The 9479-nt window shown below is 40.8% G+C and overlaps 1 pseudogene; it reads right to left on the bottom strand.

Moving 5' to 3' along the window:
• Nucleotides 1-52: 52 nt before the first annotated feature.
• Nucleotides 53-9238, bottom strand: LOC102029533 (annotated as a pseudogene).
• Nucleotides 9239-9479: the final 241 nt, after the last annotated feature.

Here is a 9479-nt window from a genome sequence, read left to right as displayed (position 1 = left end):
TCTCTCTCTCTCTCTCTCCCTCTCATCAAGGGCTGCTGTGGTCATTTTGGTCCTACAAGGGCAAAGCCTGTTGGAAAAGAAAGCCATAACATGGAGGAGAACACAGCTAAAAGAGACAGGGAGAAACAGAGTCCTGGTGATAGAAACAGCCCTCATGAATCCAGCCATATTTGAAAAGAAAACTACTACTTGTCAGTTTGTATTGAGTTTTCTGCTGTTTGCAACAAAACCATCTTAACCTAATATTTATGTGTACTTAGTACATTGCTTGACATGTGAAACTAGTCAATAAATGCATTTAATAGAAAAATGGGTAAGTTTCTGGGAGAGACAGCAATTATTTATTTCTATAGGGAAATTTATCTACAGCCTTAAAAGATCAGTCTTCTGGATGATGGTGGTGACGGTGTACAAGATGTAGTCAATGCCACTGAAATGTACACTAAAAATGATTAACATGGTAGTTGTTATGTATATTTTATCACAATAAAAATGAAAGAAAAAATATCCTTAGACCTGAAACAAAGGGTTATCACCTGTGGTGGTACACTCAAGATGACTGACTCAGGGGACCAAGGCAGTAGGATCAAAAGTTCAAAGCCAGCCTGGGCAATTTAGGGAGACCAGGTTTCAAAATAAAGTAAAAAAAATAAAAGGGATGGAGGTGCAGATTAGCACACCCTGGGTTTCATCCCTAGTACTGAAAAAAAATTGTTTATAGTCCAGATAGCACATGAAAAGATAGGCAGGAGAGCCTGCTGCACAGCACCAGTAGACATGTATTACTGCCACCTTGGAGGTGTGTCTCAGGGAAATAATTAGATAGGTATACAAAGTATGGCCATATGCGCACCACTTATAATATCAATATAGGTTAGTCAATAAAAGTATGATACTGTAAAATAAGGGAATGCCATTAAAGTAGATTTATAACCACATGATCACAAATGTTAGAATTATGTTATCAAATAGTTTCACAAAAATAGGGAAGACTTTTTTTCTTGCTGCTGGTGACTATACCCAGGGCCTTGCTCTATCACTGAGCTATATCCTCACCCCCAGGACTTTTTATAAACATTATAAATTGGAGACAATAGGCCAGGTATGGTGGTGCATACCTGTAATCCCAGCACTTGGGAGACTGAGGCAGGAGGATTGCCGTGAGTTCAAGGCCAGCCTGAACTACATAGCAAGACCCTGTCTCAAAAAAGGAAGAAAAAAAGAAAGAAAGAAAGAAAGAAAATTACACCTACTGAAAAGGAACTAGTGAGAGGCTTTGAGGAGGTGTATGTGGTCACAAAAAAGTGCCCTAAACATCAATTTTGTAAGTAAAAGAAGCAAACAATTCTCTCTACTGATTCAGATACTATATAATTTGATAGCTGTATTAGTTAATTTCCACATGTGAATTTTCTTTCTTTGTTTTTTCTGAAGTAGAATTCTTTGCTTCCCCTCCCCTGTTTTAAAAAGATATCACACAGTTAAAGAGAATTTTTTTTAAAAAAGGTGTAGGAAGTTAATACTCAAGGTTAATACTTGGTTAATACTCAAGGAGAAGAGTCAAAATGTCTGCATTTGCCATGTAAACAAAATATAAGGCACTCAGGACTCTCCTAAAAAATGTACTTTGCCTCTTCCTATCTTGCTCAAAGAGTTCAGAAAGTGTTATTCTGCTATATAAAACTCAACCACTTGTATCTAAGCAGTCTCAGTCTCACAAGTTAAGAATCTGACCAGCTGTCAATGGAGAAAGAGGCTAAAAAATGTCGAGCATTCTCTGTCTCTAACCACACACACACACACACACACACACACGCACACACACGCACACACACACAGTCTTTCTCACACACACTCACACACTCTCTTACACACACTCTCACACACACTCACACACTCTCTTACACACACTCTCACACACACTCACACACTCTTTCACACACACTCACACACACTCTCACACACACTCACACACACACTCTCGCTCTCTCGCTCTCTCTCACACACACACACACACCCTCAGAAGACAAAATGTTCTTCATTACTGTGATTCACAGTAAGTTCAAGTCAGGTGCAGGTCTATCGCCCACGGCAACTGCTACATCCAAAACACCAGAAAATCTTCCCTGCGCCTATAACCCCAGCACTCTGGGAGGATGCGGCGGGAGGATGAGGTGGGATGATTGAAAGTTCAAGTCCAACCTGGGCAATTTAGTGACTTAGCAAGATCCTGTCTCAAAATAAAAAACAAAAGGGCTTGGGAGGTAACTGAGTACAAAGGCCCCAGTTCAATCCCCAGTATTGCTAAAAACAAAACACAAAAGAAACAAACACACAGAGCCCTTCAATTTGATATAATTACCTCAGATAGAGGGACTTAGAAAAAAACACAGCAAAATGCACTGGTAAAGGAATTTACATCACAGTATACCAAACATAGAAGGAAACCTAAAGAACATCTAAACCCTGAAATTCCTAACCTTTGGTAAACAATAAACTCACCTTTGAGCTCATAAACTATCTCTGGGCTTGATGCAGAATTCAGGACCAGGCCAAACGGAAGACAATAGCACCAGAGGATCTTTGGAAGACAGTTTATTACGCTAGCGGGCTGGGGAACCTAGAGGTTCAAATCACCAGCCTTGTTCTGAGTTTGCTAATTGCTTTATAGGTTTTCAAAAAGGAATACAAAAGGCAGGTAACATTACATGCTATAGTTGGTTACACATGTCTCTGTCATTAATTGCTAGGCAGAAATTACTCTTACAGGAACTAATAAGGTTACTACGTATAACATGGGGAAAGGAATCAATCCTCGTCTGAGACTGGGCAGAGGTATCCTTGAGGCAATAACTCTCTGGGACTTAAAAGTAAGGAAACCATCACTGTCTAAGTTGCTCTTATCTGGCGACTGGCTCTGGGAACGCCGTGGCTCGTTAAGTTTTGCAGCTCTCTAATGATGAGAACTAACTGTGCTTCCCAATCTCAACCTTGAACAGTGGTAGAAACATACTAGTGTTGGAAATGTAGGATTAAATTTTTCACTACACTTAAAATAGCCCCTACAGGCTGAGGACCCAGGGTTGTATTGTGAAAATAAAAGGTAAAATCACGATGTAAACAATACGGAAAGAATTTTTCAAAATAGAGTAGGGAGGCCATTAGGTAGGCAGGACTTCACGACTCACTGCTGCCCGGGAAGGGTGACCTGTGGTACTTTCTCCTCGGAGTGTTGGCATCTGAAATAGGTAATTCCACTGTGCCCAGGAGACTCAGCTGCATAGCCTTATCAGACTCTAGGGGTTTTTTTGTTTTGTTTTGTTTTGCTTTGTTTTTCTCCGGTACCGGGAACCGAACTCACGACCTTGCGCTTGCCAGGCAGGCGCTTTTGCCGCTGAGCTAAATCCCCAGCCCCCCAGACTCTACGTTTATGGAGATTTTGACTGAGTAAGTATATCCTTTTCTTTAGCTTTTATCAGTTATATTGTTCCTGTCACACAGTCTGTCTTCTCAACTCCATCTAGTTGCCCCATAAAATACTTTCATGCCTGTAATAAAACAACATTGTTTGCTCATATAAGCCCTTACCTACCCTGCCTTCTTCAAAACACTGATTTGGAGCTCTCTGGATTGTTTTTCCTGAATTGCCCTTCCTGAGACCTCAAAGTCTCTTTTACGTTTGCAGTTTCTGTGTTTGGATTGCTTGACAGTGTAGTTTTCATCAAGGTCCACTCTCCTGTACATTAAAAGCTAAAAATCACCGTTCTCATCCTTATTTTACAGAGATGGAAACCAGTGGAGGCCCAGAGATTGATGACTTATCTAAAATCATACACATAGTTAAAAAAATCAAGATCAGAACTCAAGCTGGGCATGGTGGTGTATCCCTGTAGACTCAGCAACTCAGCAGGTTGAAGCAGAAGGATCACAAGTTCCAGGCTAGCCAGGACAACTTAGTGGGACCTGGCCTCAAAATAAAAATTAAAAAGGGCTGCGGGTGTAGCTTGGCGCTGGTGTTACTGGGGCCCTGGGGTGCTGAATGCTTTTTCCAATGATTCTTTCCAGGTTCTTGTCCTGAACAAAGAATTGGACAAGAAACACACAAACGGTAGTGAGGTTTTACAGTTACTAAAGGTAGGAAAAGCAGTTTGCTCTGCAGAGAATCAGTGAGCCACTGAACGAGAGAAGACAGTGGTTGTGAGCCCAGCGGCTGAAGTATTTGGTACCTCCAACTCCTCAGGCTGACTAGGCCATGCTATCAAAAACCTGCTTGATTTTGCACCAGAAAAACTGAAGACAGCATTCTTTTCTTGGCCCTGGTGTGGGGCTTTGTTCTGGGCATGCATCCTGGATCTCTGCGCTTGGTAGGTCATGCCCACTTGCCTAGGTGGCTATCCACACTCTCATCTCCTGCCTCAATGGGGTGCCCTTGGGTTTGAGCCCCAGTACTGCATCCTTGTTCCCAACTCAGAGTCTCTATCCTTATACTATCATTCTGTCTTGCTGGCTGTTCTCCAAATATTTATTATTTCATAATAATATATTTTAAAAATGTGTGGTTGATCTGAGCACGGTGCAGGTCTATAATCCCAGCTACTCACGATGCTGAGGAAGGAAGATTGCAATTTCTAGTACAGCCTGAGTGATGTAGGGAGATTCTGTCTTGAAAGAAAAAAAAAAGAAATAAACAAAAGCATTGGCCAGGAGCAGTAGCACATGCCTGTAATCCCAGCACTGAAGGTGGCTGAGGCAGGAAGATCCAAAGTTGAAGACCTGCTTGGACAACCTAGCAAGACACTGTCTAAAAAAATAAACAGGGCTAAGGATGTAGTTCAGTGGTAGAGTGTTCCTAGATTCAAGTCTTAATATTAAAAAGATAAATAAGATAATAAAATAAAAAGTATAGTTTAGCCATTGGCCATTTAATAACAAAAACACAGAGTTACAAGATCTAGCCTTCATGAAAGAAGCCAGTCACAAAAGACTACATACACTTATGATTCCACTTACATGAACTGTCCAGAACAGGCAACTCCATATGATAAAACCACATTAGTGATTGCCAAGAACTAAGGGGAGGGATGGAAATGGGGTGATAAAAATATTCTAAAAATTCCACTGTTGGTGAGAGTTTATATTGGTGAAACCACTGTGGAAATCAGTTTGGAGATTCCTCATAAAACTAGGATTGGAAGTCCCACTTAACCCAGCTATTTCCCCTTCTGGGTATTTTCCCAGAAGAATTAAAGACATCATACCACAGCAATATATGTGCACCCATGTTTATAGTAGCACAATTTGTTATAGCTAAATCTTGGAAGCAACCCAAATGCCCATCCACTGTGGAATGGATAAAAAAGATGTGGTATTTTTATACAATGGAGTATTACTCAGCTATAAAAAAGATAAACTCAAGGCTTTTGTAGGTAAATGGATGCAACTAGAGACCATACTATAAGTGAAATAAATGGGACCCACATGTGTAAACATCATATTGTTTCCTTGGTTTAGGAACCTGAAAGACCAGGTAAAACTCAAAACGTACAATAGATGATAGGAAAGGGAAAGAAATTGCTCAAAGGAATGAATGACTGGGATGGGGGAAAGAACAAAAAAGAAAGAAGGAATGCAAAATATAAATATATATATGAACAGCTGTGATAAGTGTATTGCTGATGTCTGATGGTGTATTGATTTGTTTTTTTTTGTTTTGTTTTTCTTCCGGTACCAGGAATCAAACTCACAACCTTGCATTTGCCAGGCAGGCGCTGTGCTGCTGAGCTAAATCCTCAGCCCCCTGATGGTGTATTGAAATGAATGACTAATGCTTACAATTTTTTATGTTCTGATCAATTTTGTGTGCTTATGTCTGGTAATCTGAGCAACTGATTTGAAGGTACCAATATGCAATGGAATTACAATGGTGAATTCCTACCATCTTGTCTAGTGAAACTCTGTATTATCTCTAATGTTTTTTTTAGGTTTTTTGGTTTTTTTCTGGTACCTGGAATTGAACTCATGGCCTCGCGCTTACCAGGCAGGCGCTGTGCCGCTGAGCTAAATCCCCAGCCCCCTATTTCTAATGTTTTATCTAATAATTATTTTCCTGTTCTCTTTAGTGGTTTGAGAAATCTTTCATTCTTACATCTGGTAATCTGAGCAACGTAGTTGAGGTTGTCGATATGTAATGTAACAATCCCTGTTAATTCATATTATTTTGTCTTGAAACCCTGTAAAACTTTAAATATTCTTGCTTTGATTTGTTTATGTTTGTGATACTGGTATGCTGCTATTGTTCTATTTTTTGTTTGTTTGTTTCTCATTTACTACTCTCTTTAAAATAAAAAAAAAAGAAAAAGAAAGAAAATATTCTAAAATTGATTGTGGTGGTGGTACGTCACACAATTCTGTGAATATAATAAAAACCAGTGAATTGTACAATTTCAAAACTTGAGTTATATGGTAAGTGAATTTCATCTCAATAAAACTGTTAAAAATAATACTCATTGGATTTTGAAAGTTAATTTAACAGCTGGGCATGGTGGCACACACCTGTAATCCCAGCACTTGGAGGCTGAGGCAGGAAGATCATTGCGAGTTCGAGACCAGCCTAGGCTACAAAGTGAGTTCAAGGCCAGCATGAACTGCATAGCGAGACCCTGTCTCAAAAAGACAAAAAAAAAAAAAAAGAAAGAAAGAAAGTTAATTTAAAATGTTCACCTACTTCATTCTTCAATTGTTCTGTAAACTAAGTAGGCAGTCTCTAACTGGGTCTTCTCCTTAAGCAAGCTTGCCCTTGGGGTTCACACACAGAATCCCCTCTTGGGGCAGGGGAAGGCTGAGAGGATTGAGAGGCTGACACCAGCCTGAGCTACACATCAAGACTCTGTCACAGTTAAGAAACACAAACAGTTCTCCCCGCTTGGGTGCATTTCCCTGCTTCCCATGCGCTCATCAGCGGATTCGTTACCCCAGATCTCAGTCTGGGTTTCAGGCTTCTCTTTCCTTCCACTAGACTCTGAGCCAACATGGTTGCCTCCACTGAGAAGTCCAGGTAATGTGCAGCCCCCATCCCATGGATCACCTCTTCAGGGGCATTTCCTTCCCACCTCACTGGAGTTGGTTTGACTTCTGGTGTGTGAGTGGTGACATTATGACCCAGTGTTTTGATACATCTGACAAAAGTCATCAGTCCTCCAAGCTGGAATCTTGGATCCTCATCACTAACTAGTTACGAATTTTACTAAACTAATGCCCATTTAATTTTCCTTATCAGAGGACCCGAGAACTAGACCACACCCACTAGTACCATTGTTATCTTTATTTCACTTTCTTCTGCCCATTATGCTATCTCTTCCCTCGCCTTTTCCCATCTCCTCACTGCCAAGCCCCTTCAGGTCCCTTCCCTTCATATGTGGGGAACACTTGCTGAATATTTAGGAATCTGGAAACATGTCATCTCTGCCAGGAAGGCTTCTCTAACACCTCTCCTCACTTCTAGTAAGGATGTGGGCTAAGTGAAAGTAATGGTTAGAGAAATGGACAGTTTGAAAATGTTTGCTCCTTAATGTGAAGTAAACGTAAAAGCAAATCAGAGGGTCAGTCTGAATCTCTTCTTTGGAGTGTGCCCTCTCAGAAACAAGTCATAGATCATATAAAGACTAAACAGGAGCTGGGAGTGTAGTTCAGTGGTAGAGCACTTTCCTAGAATGTGAAGGCCCTGGATTTGATCCTCAGTACTAGAAAAAAAGAGAAGGAAGGAAAGAAAGAAAGAAGAAAAGAAGAAAGAAAGAAGAAAGAGAAAATGAAAGAGAAAAAGAGAGTAAAGATCAAATAGAATAAGCAGTGAATTTGAGAATAAGGATTAATAATAATTTAATTTTGTGTATGTGTTTTCAAGGTTTATGTTATCTGGCAAGCTTTTTGTTTTGTTTTGTTTTTTTTCTTCTGGTACCAGGAATCGAACTCACGACCTTGCACTTGCCAGGCAGGCACTGTGCCACTGAGCTAAATCCCCCGCCCCTAGGGTTTATGTTATCTGCAATTTTTTGTTGTTGTTGTTGTTGTTTTTTTTGGCTTTTTTCCGGTACAGGGAATTGAACTCATGACCTCGTGCTTGCCAGGCAGGCGCTGTGCTGCTGAGCTAAATCCCCAGCCCCTGCAATTTTTTTTTTAATAAAAAAAATTGTATTTACTTAGAAGCATTCAGAATGTCAGCAAAATAGCTGCAACTGTTTTTTGCAATTAGAGTGGAATTCAGTTAACAGAACAATTATTTCGTATGTTTCATCAGAGACAACTGAAGATGGAACACTACCGTCCCCACAGATAACTAATCTGTGCTGTGCACCAGCAAGAACCTGCTTTAAATTTCCATGCCAATTTACAACCCCCATACTGTACCAGGCAAGGTTAGTGGTTATTGAAAATACCACCAGGACAGGGCTATCTGAAGACACATTCGGTAGTGTGTTAACAATACAAAAAAAAAAAAAAACTCTACAGTTTAAAACAAATCTTACACAGCCTTACATGTCAATTTTTTTCTTCAAAAGGAGTAAGTTGTATACAGGGGATGTTAAATGATTTATAGATAAGAAAAAAAATGCGCTAGAACCAACTTTTTCATCATCATCATCTTCCTCTTCATCTTCTTCCTCCTCCTCTTCCTTCTTTTTCTTGCTTTTCTCAGCCTCGACACTCCCTTTTTCACGGCATCAGGTTTTCCTTTAGCTCGGCAGGCAGCGATGTCCTTCTCGAACTCTTCCTTCAGCCCCGCAGCCTTCTCCTCATAGGGCTGCCTGTCATCTGCTGCAGTGTTATTCCACATTTCTCCCAGTTTCTTCACAACATCACCGATGGAGAGGCCAGGATGCTCTCCTTTGATTTTTGGGCCATACTCAGAGCAGAACAAGAAGAAGGCCAAAGGAGGCCTCTTGGGTTCATTGGGATCCTTGAACTTCTTTTTTGTCTCTCCTTTAGGAGGAATATAAGTTTTCATTTCTCTTTCATAACGAGCCTTGTCCGCCTTTGCCATGTCTTCAAATTTTCCTTTCTCTTTAGCAGACATGGTCTTCCACCTCTCTGAGCACTTCTTAGAAAACTCTGAGAAGTTAACGGAAGCATCTGGGTGCTTCTTCTTGTGCTCCTCTCGGCAAGTTTGCACAAAGAATGCATATGATGACATTTTGCCTCTCGGCTTCTTAGGATCTCCTTTGCCCACGTCTACTTGCTTTCCTCAGCGAGGCACACAGTTGCCCAGTGCCCATCTGGCCCAGCCAGCGCCTGCTTGCCCCGGCGCTGTCTCTGTGGAGCTTAATGTGCTGCAATCTTATCTGCAATTTTAATAAGATTGATTCTTTGTGTCCTGCCAAACCCAACCTCAAATATCCCTTCAATAATACTGCTTTTAGGCTGGGCGTGTAATCCCAAAACTCGGGAGTCTGAGGCAGGAGGATCACTGTGAGTTTGATCAAGGC

This window comes from Chinchilla lanigera, unplaced genomic scaffold (assembly GCF_000276665.1).
Source record: "Chinchilla lanigera isolate Chin_1 unplaced genomic scaffold, ChiLan1.0 scaffold00099, whole genome shotgun sequence".
Classification (NCBI taxonomy): Eukaryota; Metazoa; Chordata; class Mammalia; order Rodentia; family Chinchillidae; genus Chinchilla; species Chinchilla lanigera.
This window is presented reverse-complemented; position numbering and strand designations above follow the sequence as displayed.